General features: G+C 32.4%; 2 pseudogenes; one reads left to right on the top strand and one right to left on the bottom strand.

Annotated features, from left to right (window-relative positions):
• Window positions 1-10,707: 10,707 nt before the first annotated feature.
• LOC120274812 lies at window positions 10,708-15,713 on the top strand (annotated as a pseudogene).
• A 1,103-nt stretch (window positions 15,714-16,816) lies between these two features.
• LOC120274848 lies at window positions 16,817-19,952 on the bottom strand (annotated as a pseudogene).
• Between the last annotated feature and the right edge of the window lie 559 nt (window positions 19,953-20,511).

The following is a 20,511-nucleotide window of genomic DNA, read 5'->3' on the forward strand; positions in this document are numbered from 1 at the left end:
TGAGAATTAACTTAGCTAAATCACACATAAGTATAAAGGTAGGATTAAAATCGAAAATAATTCATATTTAGATAGAAATAGACTCACTTGCCATCTTATATCTAGTTTGTAAAAAAGGATGGCAGGCATACATCAAAAAGGATGGCAGGCATACATCAAGGAGATGCTAGGAAGCCGAAGAATTTAATTCTAAAGTAAAAATATATAGAAATATATTTTTATTTATTTATTTTCATCTCTTACAAAAACACAACAAACTTAGCCATTTATATAGGCTCTAACAAAAACTTTTAAAAATACCAAACTTCCACATTTAAATCATAACTAAAATCATAACTTTTAAAACCGTTCATAATTAATAACTCCAAAACTCTTCATTTTTATTTTCTGAAAATATTTAAGTTTAATTTTCAACATCCCTTTAAATTTAAATATTTTTATTAAGTTATTTGACGCAACAAGCTCAACCAGCTAGAAAAACACAAAGCTCATGAGCTGATTTAGAATCAAATTTTTCCTCGAGCTCTCTCTCGTTCATCGTTTATCTTTAACTCATTCAACTCTTTATTAACTTTAGTGAGGCATTTCCATGACTCTTCATTAGCTTTGTTTAGATTTTCAACATTATCTTTGAGTTCAAGTAACTTTTTCTTGTTCACATCTTTCACAAAATAATACTCGTAAGGGGCTGTTTAGTTCGTGGTAATGACATATTATCTCATAACAAGATTACCATAATAATATGAGTGGGAATGTTATATGGTTGGGAATATTGCGATAATTTGATATAACCATGTTTGGTTGGGAAATCTTATTACCAGGACTAATTCATTGCAGTGTTTGGTTGTCATGGTAATCAATTTGCTAAAATATAAAAAGTTATAAGATTATCACGATAATCTAAGATAGACATCAAATTTGGTGGTAATTGGATTACCAACCTTCTTGATAATATTTATAAGTTGGTAATGTGATGTTACCATCCAGATTACCACCGGTGTAATACCAAACGTGGTAATATTTACATATTACAACGTAACACGTGGTAATCTTTCTACATTAGCGCGAACCAAACGGCCCCTAACACTATTTTAGATGCCTTATTACGCATAGTGTAGCATCGTTCTCGGCCTTCTTCTTAGTGTATGATCTAAATCTATATTGTTTGTGACTTTAAAGCCAGTCTTTAAGTATTATTTTTACTGCAAAAACAAGTAAATGATTAGGTTCAGACCTTTTACATCTATACCTCATTGTCGGTAGGTCTAGCTACTCTAGTATCTCTTTAAGCATCACTTTAAATTATACTAACAAAATAATAGGTCACCCGCTCTCTATTTCTCAATTTGTTCTTCTGGCTTTTATGGTACTTCAAAGACTTCTATAATTTTCTTTCTCCATAGAGCTTTACTTCACAGCCGTCACTTTCTTTATTGCGTTTTTTTTTGTCTGACTTAACCTGAGAATCCACAGCGCTTTCATTTAATAGTGGCAACACCATCAAATAGTCTTTCCTACACAGGGTTTTTATCACGCAGATTTTGAATTTTTTTGTGCAAATAGACAATAGAGAGTTTATCTATCTTTATTTCCCAAAATGAGCCAACTCTTTGATGCACTTATTGGAAGTGACAATGAGCACAATTCCCTTTTATAGAAATATTTTTTTATTTATTCTTTACCTCTTACAAAACACAATGACTTAGCCCTTCTCTCAAATTTAAATAAGTATTAAAACTATAACTCCTAAAATCATTCATATTCTATTACTCCAAAATTCTTTATTTTTTTATTTCTAAAAATAGTCAAATTTATTTTTCAACATATATATTAATGTTTCCAAATGATATACCCATACTTAAGAGGTGTGTTTAATGTGTTCTCTTTCCTTTATCTTAACGATGATGTGTTGGATAATTTGTCGATAAGCATTATCAGTTATTTTGAATTATGATAGGATTATTATTATGATATTAATTATAGACTTTATGTTAAAATATAATATAAATATCCTAATTCAAATAATGTCCTAATTCGACTATTTATATACATAGGACATTATGGGTTGGACTATCCATATTTAGCCATTGAGAGGTCTATGTTCTTTGCTATCTATTCGCATGTTTCTTCAATTTCCCATAGATGAAGAGGTTTTGTTTTCTGTCAGATAGAAAGAGAGTAGTTAGCTCTCTATTTAGGAATACAAATATAAATACTTCTCTAGTGCTAAGTATGCCACTTCACATAAGTTAATGTTATTCGTATCTAAGATCATGCTATAATATGTGTCTATCTTTATGATCCTTAGAAATATAGTTTAGCAATTTCAACATGATGATCTCATTTTATAGATTTCTTTTTACTTAATTGATATAAATTTTTCCATCTTTGGAGATTTGATTTTCCCCATTAGATAGCTGAGTAAGCATTGCCACATTTAAGAGATTTCATCCCTATGTTCTATGGCTTAGCAATACCCAAATCTTAATATGTGAATTTAGATCATAACATTAGTTTGGTTTTTTCCTCTCCAGCTTGCTCGCTCTTCAAGTAAGATCAACCTTGCCTTTTATAATTCCTTCTTAAGATAGCTCCTTGTCTTGAAGTTGATGTTTCAACAATGCCATGTCACCATGCCTTGTCATCAATGCCACATCATCATAAAGCTGGATTAGTTATAAAATAATATCGACTATGTGCTTATGCACTAAGAGCATTGATTTGCATCAATGATGATGATGGAGATATAAATGATGAGATGGAGATTGGAGAACATATCTTTTTGTTTTCCTCTTTCTTCTTCTAGTTGTCCCTAATCTCTCATTGGCAGAGTCCTCTCCATCTTTCATGCTTTGTTTGCAAAAATCCCTACAATCAAAGAGGAATGAAGAGAGACATGAGTTTAGTTTGAGATGTTAAGCTCGGGGTTACCATTTGATACCTAAATCATCCTAGAGATTATTCAAAAAGGAGAAGAAGCGGAAAAAGTTTGAGCATTATGCTAATTAGGGTGTTTGAGATGTGGAATTTGAATTCTATTCCTCTCCTTACCTGATGATGGTAAACATTTTTATATTTCTAGTGAGTTATTTTTTCTTGTTCAATGGTTACACTCTATATTACTTTTGCTTGAGATATGAAAATGGGAGATATATAATGTTTAGTCCCTATTTTAACTATATTATTTTGGTTTGTTATCAATAATAGATTATAAAAAATAAATTAATTACCTACCAAGTATAGTACATAGCATTTGAATTAAATCAATAAATATATCTTTTTTTTCTATTGCTAATGTAGCATTTATAGGGGTGGTAATGGGGCGGGGAATCCCCAATCCCTACAGAGACCCAACCCTACGGAGATGAGGATTCCCCAGATTCCCTCCCCCACGCGAGGGGCAATCCGTCCCTCATTTCCTAAACGGGGATTGGGGGAGGGAATACCCTATTAGCCCAGGTGATCCCCGATCCGATGAAAATTATAAATATATATAATTTTTTTCTAACCTTGAAAAAAATCCAAAGTCCTAAATAATGATACAAACAACTTTAATATTAGCTTGTATTGCCTATTAATATGAATTCGCAAATTTTATGTTTTGGTCTATATTAAAAACTATTCGGAGTTATATATATATATATATATATATATGATGGTTCCGGTGGGGGTGTGATGTGCTAAGTTCACTAAAAAACTCACTCTAAGATCAAACACTCACACACAATCAAAACAAGATAAAGGAGACAAGCAAATTGGTAACTCAGTTCGGCACAACCTTGCCTACATCTGGGGGGCCAGGCTCGGAGAAACAATCCACTAAAAGAGGTATAGGAACAAGGAGTACAACACTCACTCACTCTCTCAATACAAAGAATATCCTCTCAAGATTGCCCGACGGCCACACTCTCAACTCTCACCAAAGAGTCTCTCATTGTTTGGCTCATCCTAAATCTTCAAGCAGGATCTCTTAAATAGACGCACCGACGTCCACAAAGTTACCTCTTTTAGAATTCTCCGCGGCTTCCTAACTTGGACACCTTCCAAAGTTAGATGTTGCAACACCTAGTTGCAACAAGGCCCACCTTACTGAACATGACTAAGTTCTAGCCAGATGCACCTGAATCTGCGACCTTCAACCTCCCGGTTCCTTCAGTCTGCCTCATAGCAGTTGACTCGACCAGAGCTCCTCCTGCCTGCAGCTGCTTCCTTCCTCAGGTCACTTCAGTAGGTCTCTCCCTCCCGAGGGACGTGCCCACCAAGGCACACGCGACCATCTCACCAAAGATAGCCACAGAAGATCTCCCGATCTTCTTTCCGAACTTAGCCCAAGTTTGGTCTTCCAAAATGATCTTCTTTTGGCACATGAAATATTGTTCTTGATCTCATCTTCATCCAAGTTTAGCCTTCAATATCTTCAAGCATGATCTTCAATCATCCATGCTTAGATCTCCAAATCTCTAATCATATCTTATGCAATCTTCAATCAATCTACTCAAATGACTAGTCTCCATGAATACTTCCGCCCATAGATAGCTCTTGGATCTTCATTGAAATTGAGTTGCTAAATATGGTCTTGATAATCTCTTTAGCATGTCTTTACCTTATTTAGTTTGTGTCTTCAAATAGCTTCACACCAAACTAAACCTTGTGTCTTCTAAAGCTTCATACCAAGTTTAACTTGTGTCTTCTAATATAATCTTCATGATCTTGAACTCTTGCCAATAATAGAATATTCCTCTATCTTCAAATAGATCTTTCTAAAAAGGAGCTCTATCAAAGATATGAATAATAATCCCAGATCTTACCAAGGATAGATAATCATACCTAAAATAAAACTTACCTTTCTTGAAGAGATCCTATAGTTTTGATGCACTTACCAAAAATAGTTTATCATCACATGATTGTATTAAGAGGAATATCTACTAAATAAAGTCTTCAACCTTGATCTTCATAAAATCTCCAGCTAGATCTTCATCACATGTCATGACCTCATCCTTTGCCACATCATCATCCTAGTCACCTTTTCTTTTGATGAGTCATTTCTAGCCACGTCATCATCCTCATGCCATGTCACCACTTGGGCTATCATATAATGCCAATCTACGTCTCGGACTTAACAATATATATATATATATATATATATATATATATATATATATATATATATATATATATATATATATAATTTTTATATGTTGGTTTAGCAGGTTTGTTGATCTCTATATATGTTGAGTAGTTTTCATGTTTTTTATGTATGTATCTATGTTGAGTAGTTTTTATATTTTTTTCATAAATGTATTGGTATTAAATTTATTTTTTTAAAATTTAAAATTTATAAGTAAAGAAAGTACTAAAATGCAATAGCAATGTTTACAAATGGAGAATCATCACAGAGTTAGAGATAGGGAAGCAATAATTTGGGGACGGGGATAGGGAGGGGCCTCCTCGCTCCCACCCCGCCCTATTATTCATCTTAAGTATTTAGAATTGTTAGGCACCACATGGCATTTAACATGACAGAGAGAATGACATATATAGTTTTTTTTTTTTCAATTATTATGATTTTTTTAATAGGAAAAAAAGGAAATATCACACGCCAAACATTTCTTTCAATTTTATTACTTTTAAGTCCTGATTTTCCACTAGAGATGATAATTAATATTTTAAAATTAATTATAACACTTATCTTTTCTTTCTATCAATAATGTATTAAATAATGAGTGGCCTACCTTGGATTTAGTGATGGAATGAATCTCTTAAACAATTGTCATCCACATGCACAAACACTGAGTGAACCAATAAAATAAAATTATTGCTTGATATTAAGTTCTTTTTCCCCTCTTTTTTGCGTGTATATTTTCAACAATACTCTCTCCGTTCTTTTTTATATGTCATAAACTCATATTCCTTTTTATGTAACTTTTGAACATCAAGAAGAATTTATTATCTTTTTTTCAAAAGTTACCCTAAGACACTCTATTTAATTCTCTTTTTGAAATTTAATATGAGAGAGAAATGTGAAGATATAAATTAGGGATAATTTTTAGAAAGATAAATAATTTTTTATTAAATTATGTGAAATAACTAACTTTCTTGGTATGTGAGATTCGGTTATTCACGACAGATAAAAAAGAACGGAGGGAGTATTTTTATTACACACATGCAAAATCAATATGAAAAGACTTTTTTTTTTCTAAAATCCGAAGGCAATTTTTGTATTTTATGAAGAATGATTAAAAACCCACTTTCATATTATCTATTTTTTTACCAATATCACAAGCAAAATTTTATTAAGGGTATGCACAAGTCGGGAATTAATCATTTGAGCTCATGTATCCTCATCCAATAATATGGAGTTTGTGTTGTAAACCTGTAACTACAATCGGGGATAAAAATGGCCATAGAGCTGAGCAAGGACAAGGAGTCTCTCCCCACTCACTCCCGTCCCCGTGCAGGTTTGGGCAACCGAGGAAGAGGGAAGCCTCTACTCCCAGTGAATATCTCCCCTTGCCCTCCTAATTAAAAAAAATAAAAAATAAAGGTATAATTTATGAATTTTATATTTATTAGTTATATATTTCATTATTCTTGTGTAAATATTTAATTTATGCATTGCATAAAGAACTACATAAACACAGTTATTAAAAATCAAGTACTATAGTAATTATACATGTTTTACTAGAATTAGAATAACCAAAGCGCATACATTGAACATATGATGTAATAACAAAGGTTCTCATTGATTGCCCTAATTCCAAAAATAATGGCCATCATTGGAAAAAAAGAAAATAAAACAAAACAAAAACTACCTAAACTGCCATTATTAACTTCAAGATCCCATAAGCAACATTAACTCAAAAACGTAGTATTTGTCTATGCACCCACTTAAGATTTGATATTTTGTTTTCATTTTTTTTTCTATTAATCACATGTATATATTTATATAAATATATAAATATATAAATATATATGACGGGGTCTCACGGGGCAAGGAGAACACTCCTTGTCCCCCATTCTACTACAAGGACCAACGAGTTTTTTTCCGTCCCTGCTGGGAGAGAACCACCACTATATTAAGTGAGACTTGAACTTGGAACTTTAGTTTTTTATACCAACACCTTTCACAATAGGATTGTTATCACTTTTTATTGCTCTCTATTTTCGCATGTTTATTTTAACATTAAAAATAAGAAAATATTTAATAACCTAAATACTCCAGAGTTATTACCCCTTTTCTTCCATAATGGGAGACATCAAATTTTCACCTATTTTATATCTTTCAGAGTTATTACTCCACATTTTAAAATTGGTATGAAACATATTTTCAGAACAATGTTTTTCCAATGGTGGTGACTTGAAAAGTTTTATTACTTTTTTTATAATAAAAAAAGTTAGAGTTGATTATATTAGGGTTTGTTACTTGAATTTTGTTTAACTTTACCAAAATCTTGAAGTGTGATTTATATTATCTTTTGAAATAATAAATTTCTTTTGAGAATTTGTAATGATAGAAGAAAGATTAGGCCGCGCTTAGATCCCATACAAAGAACAACTTGGCCCATATTTTGGCATGGATGTCGGTGTATTTAAGTATGTTTTAATATTATTTATGATGACAAAATGATTTTAATAAAGAAAGCTGCCACTATTATACTTAATTTTCAACATAATGAAATTATCTTCTTTTCTATAGTTATTTTTAAATAAGATTTGTGTGTTTTTATTTTATTTTATTTTATTTATTATTATCCATTATTTTTTAGAGATTTAGCATTTTTTTCTTAAAGACAAATTTTTACTGAAACATGGAAGAATGTTCTGAGCTAAATCTTGATGTGGTTGGAGAAATTACAAAATTAATTGGTTGATTATGTTGAGGAGATTAATAATTTAATGAGTAAGTTGAAAAGAAAAAATTGAAATTGAAATATCAGAGCTTAGGAATTTAAGAAATTTATTTAGAAATGTTGAGAAGAACTAGGAGCACTTGCTAGCTCTTGGTTTATTAGTATCATAATCTTTGCATAAAGTGTTTATGTCCTTGCCAAGCAGAGTGAAACAACTCCAAATACTTTACTTCAAAATCAACATATGAAATCTAAGATATTTAAAAATAAATAATTTTTTTGCTCCACAAACTATGGATATATAGGGCACATCCTCTAAGGACTCGTCACAGTGTAGGAAGCTCATAGAGCCGGTGCAGGGTGCTCCCTGAGAGTCCCTTCAGGGTACTTGTGCCTGCAGGACGGGTGCAGGCCTCAGCCTGGCCACCCCTGCAAGGGACGTGTGCCCACAGGGCAGCCGCGCAGTGCGGCTGGGCCTTTTTTAAGCTCTTTTTTTTAGCTCTCTTTGTGTTTCTTCTCATCTTCTTTGGCTCCCTTCCTCCCTCCAGCCTCCCTTTTTCTTTCCTTTGGTGTTCTTTTGAGCAAGAAGAAGGCCTTGTTGATCTTGTTCTTCCCACTTTGGAGACCACAAGATCCATCCATTTTGTTCTTGAAAACCTTGAGGTAAGCCTCTTCACTAGCACCGGTTAAACTCGTTTGTTTCTTTAAATTGTTCAGTTTAGATTGAGGCTCAAACCTTTAGAAGTTCTCTGGAAACCTTGAAATTAATTTTGAACTAGCCCTAGGACCGCTTTAGGGTTGCTTGTCACTAGTGAAACCTAGAGTTTCTTTTGTTTTGTTGCTTTTTTTAACTCTTATTTTTTGGAAGTAACAAAACAAAACAATTTTATTAGAATTGTTTTAAGTCGCCTAAGTAGTGAGTGAGCTTTGATATGCACAATTTTATTAGAATGTTACTTACATATTTATATTGCTTGAGTTGAAGTTTTCCATGGTTTTAACTCATTGAATCGATGCTTTGATCAACTTGGAAATACACTTCTTCATTTTTTAAGCATATTTGAAAATCTTGATGTTCAAATGAAAGTGTTTATGAATATACCATATTTTGAGTTGATTTGATCTTTGAGGTTTTCAGTCATTCTATCGTGCTTCTAGCATGGGTAATTGTGGGAATGGTTTGAATTCTTATTATTTGAATGTTGTCCTGGCTATGGACTCCTTGTTGAGAGATGCATGTTTGTATTATTTGAATAGTAGTGTCCTACTGCAGTAAGTGGGCTTTAGCAGCCAACCTTTTGAGGTGGCTTCGAAAGACTGGCTAATCTTTTTCTTCCAATTCAAGAGAGGGTATAGGACCCTGATTTGACGATCATCGGAGAGACGGAGTCACCATACGGTGAACCGATAGGTCAAAGTCAAAGGACATGAGAACTTTGACGGCTCTGAACCTAGCCATAGCTACATCGAAAGTTTAGAGGGATTTCTAGACCATCACTTGTTTGCGTGTAATGCAAACTTTGTGTTTTTATAGAATTTGTGTTTTGTATACAAAATATCTTTGAGATGTGATCTCATGTGAGTTATTTGTAAAGTAAATTGTTTTGATGGCGGGTAACCTGTTTTTTTGGTTTAAAACTCGTGTATTATTATTATTATTGTTCAGGAATTTGATTGTTGGAAACCCTCATTTGGAAAAAAAAGACTTCTCTTATGTTATCTTTGGTCTTCCTACACTTATGTATACGGTTATATACTATTATGTTCTAATCTTTTTGGTATTGTGGTAAAAGCTTAATTTGGTAGATTATTGATTACTTTGTACATTCTCGCAGGATTGTGCTAACCCATTCATTGAGTGACTTAGGTTACTCACCCTCTCTCTCTCCCTATAAGGCTTTAGCACCTAGTGGCGTTGCGGTGGGACGGAGTGTTGAGCATTCTTCCAGCTATCTATCTTTCTTAGTTCTAGTATTGTATATGTTATTTCTTGAACATATTGCACTGTATAAGGACATGGATCCATTAGTATATTTGTCACTCTACTTGCATAAGCTATATATTGTCCATTTCTTCTCGAAAACTTTGTTGTATTATGACCAGTGCATTTCTTGAATTTTATTATCAGGTCATGTTGTTGATGCTTCCCTTGCATACATTTGAGCTTTATGTTTTGTATACTCTATGTAGTCTTGTTGTTTTCAGGGATTTAGTTAGCCTTGCGACCACTCGAGGGCTGAGTGGCCTGGGTAATCTTGCGGGTCGTGGCGTGACACTCTCACCCCATTCTTCATCCAATACAGTTGTTGATTATTGTTACGACTCTTGTTGCAATCTCTCTCCTTACAAATTCGTGTATGTCTCTCTCTGCCTCTACGTTTAGTCATATATATATATATCAAATAAAGTATCCAAATATAATATATAATTAATATATATATGAGGATCGGTAATCTAGGAAGATCTCTATATTTTAAATCTAGAGACGTCCATAATAGCCATCTATTATAATTAGTACCAAACACATTCTATAGTGTCATATAATAATCGTGAATAGTTCGATAAAAAAAAGTGTAAAGTACTTAATAACAAACAACTACTGTAATTAAATGTTTTTCTAGTAATCTAGGGACATAATCTAGGACCATTTCCATTCATATATATTATAAATGGCTAACTTCATCCGATTTTGACTCTCTTATCCCACAATTCCATCCAAATGCATCCTCCAACCGCCAAAAAAACAAATCCCTAAATTCCCAAAATACCCCTCTTCCCTCCCCCTTGCTCTCCCTCTATACACCTTCACCACCACCACCACCACCCTCTCCCATCCCTCACCTCCTCCTCCTCCTCCATGGCTTCCATGGCTTCCCTCCTCTCCAAAATCCCCCATCCAACCTCTCTCACTCCCCAAATCCACCACTCCTCGTCCCTCACCTCACCTCCGTTTCCCCACCCTCATCCTCTCACGCCCTCGCATCTCCCCGATTTGCCGGATTTCCAACAACCTTATCGAGCCCGACGGCGGGCGGCTGGTTGATCTAGTGCTGCCAGAAGGAGAGCCGAGGGATGTCCTTCGGCGGGCCGCCATGGCTTTCCCCAAGATTAAGCTCTCCAGGATCGATCTTGAGTGGGTTCATGTCCTCAGCGAGGGCTGGGCTAGTCCTCTCTCTGGGTTCATGCGAGAGAGTGAGTTCCTCCAAACGCTTCATTTCAACTCGATCCGTCTTCAGGATGGTTCGGTTGTTAACATGTCGGTGCCGATCGTGCTCGCCATCGACGACGCGCAGAAGCGCGACATCGGTGACCGCCGCCGCGTTGCGCTTGTTGACGCTAGTGACAAGATTGTCGCTGTTTTGAGCGAGTAATGAGATTTCTATCCCTTTTTTTTCTTTTTTGTTCTCGTTTTCTTTTGCTCGTTGACTTGCTTGATTTGAGTTACAGTTTTGAATAATTCACAATGAATTAAATGGAGTTTTGGTTTTTTTCTTTTTTTATTTCTGGTTAGAGTTCTTGTTTGATAGTACTATTTTATCTTGATATGATTGTAGGGAGAAATCCTATAATTTTTTAATTTTTTGATAAACTGGGTTATTTTTCCTTTGAATGTTTTGTTATATTTATGGTTTGTGAATTCTATACGGAATTAGATGAAAGTATTAATTTTTCTTTATTATGGTTGTTGGTGGTAGTTCTTATTCATTTTTATGTGATTGGGAGGATTATTTCGGTATATTGTTTTCTCGTATTGTTTTTGGCTTTTTGTTGCTCTTTTGTCCAGGTTTGATACTGGTATATTTGTGTTTTAGTATAGAAGATGATAATGACATCGATTGAAAATATCAAACAAAAGGCGTTTTTGATGTGGAAATTTCTGGTAGAATAAACGTACAAGAAAATTGTTTGTTTAAATGACTTGATGTCTAGTGCTTGCTATGACAGACTCTAGCATTTTGTAGAGGAATGATTTCTCCTTTTGAAGAATATTGTTCATGTAGGTAATCTTGAAATAAGAATTTCTTCTTGTGTTTTGTCTAGTAGAGGTAGCCGTCTGGGTTTACTTTGGGCCCTTGATGAGTAATCTGCCATCATGAAATTGTAGTTTAGTTTCTTAGATAATCATGCAAGTGACCTCATACAATTTTCCATCTCAATGAACAGTACTTTTAAGAATGATTTCACCAGTTACCATGTTATAAATCATGTTTTTATTTATTTGAAAAAGGAATATTTGGTGGCCATAAGAAGCTCATTGTACCATCATGACGTTAGTAGTTTATGTTTATTTGGGATGGTCACCTACTGATTGTTGTTCTTAGAGTTGACCAATGAAATGATTTTGAAAGTAAAGCTTCATCTTTTCTTTATGTTGGTTTCGTACAAGTGTGTCAAAAGTTATGCTAATTTTCTTGCAAAAAATGCTGTTCTGATCTCATTTTATTGAAGTTTTGATTTTCATATCAAATAACACAGCTGCATAATAGCTGTATATTCTATTGCTGCTTAATTCTTGAATTATTCCGTAGATACACCAATATGATAGCAAATGCTTGCGGAGTTGATCATCTGTGGTTATTCCTTTCTGTTTGTATATATTGATCTCTTAGTCATTTGATTACTATCCTTCAAATCAAGTTTGTGAAATGTTGATTGTACTCAAGTTATAAATTCTGTCATTAGCAAATAAACTATTGGGATAGTTGAACATCTCAGTTGACATTGTGTTAACTTTTCCTGGTAACTTAGAATTTTGGAACTAGTTTTTTTCTTTCTTTAAGATAATGATTTAGAATCTGTATTTTATATGCTGTAATTTTTATTTTAGTGATTGTATTTGTAAATACTGCAAGTTAATTTATAATTCTAATGCTCAGCTTTTTTTACTGTCTACCTTGTTGATACATCTGGCACTAGCTACTTTTTCTAAGCAAAATGAACTTTGTGAACCAGCAGGTTAAAAAATATGAGTTTTGGTTGTGCTGGTTCTTCCGAATGGTCAATCATGTGTTAAGAAGTCGAACCATTACCATATTGATATCCCATCTTTCTTTTTTTCTTCTTTGTTGAATAGCATTGAGTGTACCTTGTCACACATTATATCTGTTTTCTCTGGCAGGAGATCAAATATTGCTTGAATACTTTAACCTTGTTAAAATATACTATATACCATTGAAACCATTCATGTAAGTACATTTTGTATTTGATTGTTTGCCTTTCCTATTTTTTTGTCAAGTGGATGTTTTATTAAAATATTAACAAGCAAGAAATTCCAGATGGTGGGCCCTGGCATACTTGCCTGTTGCGCCTGGTACACATCATGTGTGATGTGAATGAACATCCTCCCTGCATTTTAGAATTAAGGTAGAAGATTAATGCTAGGAAGCATCACATTTCTAATTAATCTTCCTGCCGTGGATGCATTTATTATGTGACATTAATAAATAGACATGCCAAATTACGCATGGTTGAAACAATTCAATTCCATTTATGAAGTACCCACAGGTACATTACTTAACCTAATAGATAATGTTGTTCATATTAGTTGACCAGCTTAACATATTTTTTCCTGTTAAAAATTAAAATGCTGCAACTTGAGACATTTAGTCCGACCAGTGTATATGCTTGTCAAGGACTATTTTATAAGTTGGTTGTTGGCCTCTGACATTTAATGTTTTCATTTCTCTCAGCATTGAAATTTACAAGCACAATAAAGAGGAAAGAATTGCAAGAACATGGGGAACAACAGCACCTGGCTTGCCCTATGTTGAGGAGGCTATAACCAATGCTGGGAATTGGCTCATTGGAGGAGACTTGGAGGTCATCGAACCAATAAAGTATAACGATGGTTTGGACCACTACCGCCTGTCTCCTACACAACTTCGTGAAGAGTTTTCAAGGCGCAATGCAGATGCAGTATTTGCTTTCCAACTACGGAATCCTGTACACAATGGGCATGCATTACTTATGACTGACACACGTAGGCGCCTGTTGGAAATGGGTTACCAAAACCCTGTCCTATTACTTCACCCATTGGGTGGCTTCACTAAAGCAGATGATGTGCCCCTTAAATGGAGAATTAAGCAGCATGAGAAGGTAAAATTCTCTTGTGATATAATGCCCTATTGGTTAACTAATGCAACCTGAATGAGTGAGTTTAACGATTTTAATACTAAGTTTGTTGTTTATGCATCCTGTGACTTTATTAGATGAGCATTTGCCTGTTTTAAATGGCTGCAAATTTCAGTACAATACTAAAAAGCAATTGATACGCACATACTCATTCACTTGTATTTGTAGTGTAATATGTCATCTTCAATTATAATTTTTGACTTTCCATGATTTCCACAGGTTCTTGAGGAGGGTGTTCTCAACCCTGAGACAACTGTTATTGCAATATTCCCCTCTCCTATGCATTACGCAGGCCCAACCGAGGTTCAGTGGCATGCTAAATCTCGAATAAATGCTGGTGCTAACTTCTACATAGTTGGGAGGGATCCAGCTGGTATGAGCCACCCTATTGAGAAAAGAGATCTGTATGATGCAGACCATGGAAAGAAGGTATTGAGTATGGCCCCTGGACTTGAGAAGCTAAATATCCTGCCTTTCAAGGTAAGTTAATTAGTTTTAGAAGAGTTATTTGACAAAAACATCTTTTCATGCCATTTCTTGGAGCATAAAATTTGCTAAGCTTTTTTGGTTGATATTTTTAACTGATGTTGTGGCTATTAAGCCAACTTCCACTTAATTGGGCAATAATAAAGCATTTTTCATCTTCTAGGAGACTGAAGGAAGATTCTTAGAATAAATACACTAATGCCTCTTACTTAACCAGTTCAATTTAGTTGATTTTTAAAACCAGAACTATCTTTTCTGCTTTATGCTACTTTAAGATTGTGTTTGGCTATGCCAAAACATTAGTGTCATTGTTTACCTTATAATAATGCCAGTCCATGTTGTTAAACATGATTGTTATTTTTTGGCTAGATTTATAAAAAATTCTCATTCTTGGAAACCTATTCTTTGAGATAACTAATTTGCGAAATGTCTGATATCGAAGAAGATATAGTCAAATAGAAAATTCTTCTCTTTCTGTTTTTGTATTGCCTACACTTCTTGTAAATTTACTTTTACCAGTTACATTTGATTTTATTTTGTTTTTCTTGCAAGTTGAAAAGCACACTGTAATCTTTATGAAATATCAATGGAAGTAGATATTGCAATCTTTAAACATTCTTTTCTTCAAATCATCACTCTGAGAACATATATTAATTCATTTCTGGACTTCACTTAGGTGGCTGCTTATGATAAAAAGCAAATGAAAATGGATTTCTTTGATCCATCTAGAGCGCAAGACTTCCTTTTTATCTCTGGCACCAAGGTCTGACTCAAACTTTCATGTTGAACTCTTTTCTTCAAAATTGTTTCATTCAGGACTCAAGTTATGCACACCTGAACTTCATTTCCCATAAACCTGATCATCTGTGTATGGATATATCAATGCAGATGCGAAATCTAGCAAAAAACCGGGAGAATCCTCCTGATGGCTTCATGTGCCCGGGTGGATGGAAAGTACTATGTGAATACTATGGGAGCTTGGCAGCTCCATTAGAGGGCAGCAAACTCCGCGCAGCTGTTCCAGCTTAAAACTGTAAGTTCTTAGACAATTGTTTGGAGCAAACTCTCTCTATATATTGCTCATATTGTGCCCATCATTTGATGTTCCAAATTATGTGAAACCCAATAATCTGGATTGTCCTGCTGTAGGTTGTTTTCAAAGTGTTCACCATCATTGTAAATTTTCCACTATCTGTGAATCCATGTATCTGTTCTGTGAATGAATCATATGCATGTTGTTTTCTTCATGATCGTAGTCTTTTAATTACCTAATCTTGATTTTATATTTGTAAATATGTTAGCTAGGATTTTAGAATAATCAAACCTGAAACCTCTACAATTGGGTAAATATGTTTGTTCTGTAGGAATATATATATATATATATACACACACTTCTGAAAACTTGGTAGATAGCTAGGGTTTTAGAATAATCAAACCTCTACACATGGATAAATATGTTTTTCCTGTATGATTATATATTTATATATAAGCTAAACGTTATCCACGGCAATCGTAAATATTTGTAGATTTTTTTAAAATTACAGGTGAGGAATGAGAGGGAGAACGGGTGGGGTTAGGTGTTAGTGATTTTTTGGGGAGAATGGAACCGCTAGATATTGATCTAATGACCCCTGGGGCGTCTCTAAGGGGCATGGGGCCGTTAAATCAACATCTAACAATCTCATTCTCCCAAAAAAATCACTAACACCTAATCTCACCAGAATGGGTGGGATTAGGTGTTAGTGATTTTTTTGGGAGAATAGGGTCTTAGATGTTGATCTAATGATTCTCGAGGATATCTGTAGGGAGCCTGGGGTTGTTAGATGCTTTTCTAACATCCCTAGAAGACTGGGCCTCATAGATACATATACTTCTAAAGTTTTAATTTGGCTATCACTAGAATAGGAGGGGGTAGTTTTTAAGCTTGAAGAGGTTAAAAATTGCTTATATATCCCCATAAATAATATGTTTACTTCTATAACCCTAGAAATCTCTAGTAAATGTGATTAAGCATGAGTTATCAAGGGTGAGAATGAAAACAAGAAAGATTTGAAAATGATTTTCTTGGGGTTTGTGTATATATATATATATATATATTCATTGAGACATCTACAAGATTATGATTTATTTTTATATTTCCTAGGAAAAAAATATCAATTTAATCAATTTTGGTAGGGGGCTTGTTGTGCACAATTATATTCATTTGCAGAAGTGTGCTGGCAAATTACACAATGTTTTAAGCAAACCAAACTTATTAACTGAAAAAAACTGAAATAACTGAACTGAATAAATTTAAAGATCTAATTTTATTATAAGTTAAATATAATATACTAACATTATACTTCAAACTTTGGTTTTAGATTTTCATTTCTACATGTACATAATTACCGAAAATCAATATACAAATGTACAACAATAATGAGCGGTGGTGGTAGTTACAGACTTACATTAGTAATAAAAATGGAAAATAAAAAAAAAAAACTAAATGATTTTATTTAGTATTTATTTTATAGACATTAAAAAAGAAAGAAAGAAAGAAAGAGTGTAGTTATAAATTAGCAGTGAGCTTCATCATATTGACAAACTCTTCATAGTTGACTTGTCCATCACCATCCAAATCAGCCTCTTTTATCATCTGTTCTACTTCTTCATCACTTAGTTTCTCCCAAGATTCATCATCACATTCTTCAGCTGCATAATTATTTAAATTAAAATTTTAAATAATAAATCTAAAAATTAGGTATTGATAGAAATCTTTGTCTAATAATCTCTGTATATATATATTTTTTAAAATCTGACCATTGCACAAATATATCTTGTGAAAACCTGAAATTAGATACATACTTTTTAAAAGCTTTTTCCTACCTTTGAAAAATTATAATTTTTATATGTACATTAATGTGTTCAAGATAATTAAAAAAATTAAGTGACATGTCTTTCAAAATATTTAAAATTTAATATATGTAACAATAGGCTATATATATATATATATATTTTACATGATTTGTTTTAAACATGTCAAGTTATAATTAGAGAATTTATTAATGTATATAATTATAAGATTTTATCAACTTAATAACGATGTTTGAAAGGATTAAATGTTAATATATTAAAATGTGTGTTGAATTTTTTTTTCGGGGGTATACTTGTAAAAAAGCCATGAAATTATATATATATATATATTTAAAATAAATACCTCAGTAGGTGAAATGTAACCATTTTGGTCCTTGTCAAAGACATTGAATACTTCTTTAAGTTCCTCCTCAAAATCATTAGTCTCCTGCAAAGCCATCAAAATAATCACATTTTTTTAAAATTATTTAACCCACTAATGACCATAAAAAGATAAATAAAAAATAGATTAATAAATTGAAAGTTCATATTGTATAAATATATTAAAATATAAGCCATGATATTTTTGTAATCCGGATATATATATTTTTTTAAATAGATATTGTATAAATATATTAAAATATAAGCGATGATATTTTTGTAATCCGGATATATATTTTTTTTAAATAGGAAACTACTTGCATTGCCCTATAAGAGTGGCTAATTGTTTTTATATACTTTCATAAACTAGATTTTTTTTTAAAAAAAAATTGAAAATTACTTGCATTGCCCTATAAGCTTGGCTTATTGCTTTTATATACTTTCATGGTTTGTGAGAAATATAGATTGATTTTTGTGAGACATGATAGTTCAGTGTTTTTATAAAGGTTAGTTATGGTTCGGAGAAGTATATAAGTAATTTTAATTTTTATAAAAATGTGTAAGTAATTTATTATTTTTGCAACCGGAAAAAACCCTTTCTTAGATACTTCCAAATGAGTGATAATTTAAAAACAAGGCTTAAGGATAATATATTTATATATATATATAAAAAAAAAGATTATCTGGGACATTCATAGGAACATCCTTAGATTTTGAAAAAGTGGAGAGAGGATTGAGAGGAGAAAGATAGGAAGAGGTGGGTGTATAAATAGTGTTGTTAACAGTATCCGAGTATGGTACCTTATCCGTTGGGTTGTTCTGATGTGCTGTGGTTATAGTTTAGGGTTTTGTGTTCTAGTAGAAATGAAACTGGATGACTGAGATTGATTAAGTCATTATTACGAGAGACGTTGGCTTCTAATCTAAAGGTTAATAATCAACTTACTTAAATTTGATATTTAAGGACGTGTGTAGAATATGCAACCTATAAATTTTTTAAAATTTATATAAATATATGGATTATTCATCTAAAAATATCCCTAGATTTTAAATTTAAGGACGTCCACAGTAACAATTGAATTTGCATCCAATTGCTACGGTCTATTTATATAAAGTGTTAAATAGTATACACAGTGCCAAATAATGACATATATAGTAACTTTATATATGCAATATTTGTATAAAAAATAGCTATTGAATGATAATCTAAGAGCTGTCAGAAATATGCCTAATGAACAGTGCATCTGGAGACGTCTACAAAACTTCTGCGAATGACACATCTTCTTTGTATATATATATATATATATATATATATATATATATGTTTACCAAAGTATATAAAAGTATAATTTTTATGCACTTTACCTTCATTTTGAGTGCAATTAGATTCAAGAACTCTCCAAACTCAATGGTACCATTTTCATTTGAATCAAACTCATTTATCATGATATCACCCAACTCCATTGCCGTGCGCCTATAAGCATATAAACATTAAAAAGATTAAAAAAAAAATTTTATCATACAAAAGAAATTTATTTGTTAATTTAAATCATATTTATTGAAATGCAAGTGCAAGATAATTTTATTGATATCATTAATTTGTATTGATTATTTTCACATATATGTATATAAATACTTTTGTTAAAAGGGGCATGAATATAATTATATTTTTTTCATGTGCCAAAAAAAACTACAAGTTTTTTTAAAAACTATGTCTATATATGCAAAAATCATATGAATAATTATAAGGTATAAAATTAAATTTGATTTAAACAATAATATTAATAATTAGAGAGTTTTATTGCTTGGAAAGAGTAGAAGTTTTCTTTTAAAAATGATTGCTACTTAACCTGTGACCAATTCTACAAATTTGAAGAATTTACGAAAGCATTTGCTAGAATTACAGTAGTCCCTCAAACTCAAGACTCTATAAATTAAAAATAAATTTATCTCATATATATATATATATATCTAATAATTGATAGTGAAATAAGATTCTGTATATCTACATATATATATATATATATTCCCTAAGTTAAATGCAAAAGGAAAGAGAAGGAAAGCCATAGCGTTGAATGAAGTTGGATGTAAATAAAAACATATGAAGAATGGAATCAAATAAAGAAGCAAAAAAGCCATTTAATGCTTAAATATTAAACGAAAGCAATGAATACCACATATATATATATAAATATCTGTATGTATATATTAACATACCAGATAAGAGTGAAGGCAGAATTATAAGAAAATGGAAAATTAGGAATATGAATGAGAGCAATGAAAAACAAAGTAAAGACGAAGGAAAGAATATAAAGGGAGCAAGAGAGAGAGAGAGAGAGAAGATAACAAGATAAGAAGAAGATAAGAAGGAGAAGAAAAGGAAAGTTTTAGGGAGGAGGAACAATTAATCCAATCATTGTCAAAGAGAAAGAGGAAGAAGGCTTCTTGGAAAGTATAACAAGAGATCTCATCCTATAATAGTTATATATATATATATATATATATATATAGGAAACAACCTTGTTCCCTTAAAAGAAGAAGGAAGCCAAGGACATTTAATATATGATTAGAGACCAAAGTACTAGTTTCGTTGTAACATCTCTTTTTGTGTCCATGTTAACTTTTTTTTTAAAAAAAAAAATTATTTTATCGCTTTCGTTTATTCCAAGATATGGAATATTTAGTGTGTATGGAGGATGCAAGTCTCTTATGGACTGCTATAAACTTATCTAAATAAATATGATCGTTGTTATGTTTGTCTTCTTATGTGTATTTGCTTCCTAATTAAATTATAATTTTTTTTTGTTATCATATTTTTTTAAATAGTGCA

The sequence above is a fragment of the Dioscorea cayenensis genome, chromosome 13 (genome assembly GCF_009730915.1).
Source record: "Dioscorea cayenensis subsp. rotundata cultivar TDr96_F1 chromosome 13, TDr96_F1_v2_PseudoChromosome.rev07_lg8_w22 25.fasta, whole genome shotgun sequence".
Taxonomy (NCBI): Eukaryota; Viridiplantae; Streptophyta; class Magnoliopsida; order Dioscoreales; family Dioscoreaceae; genus Dioscorea; species Dioscorea cayenensis.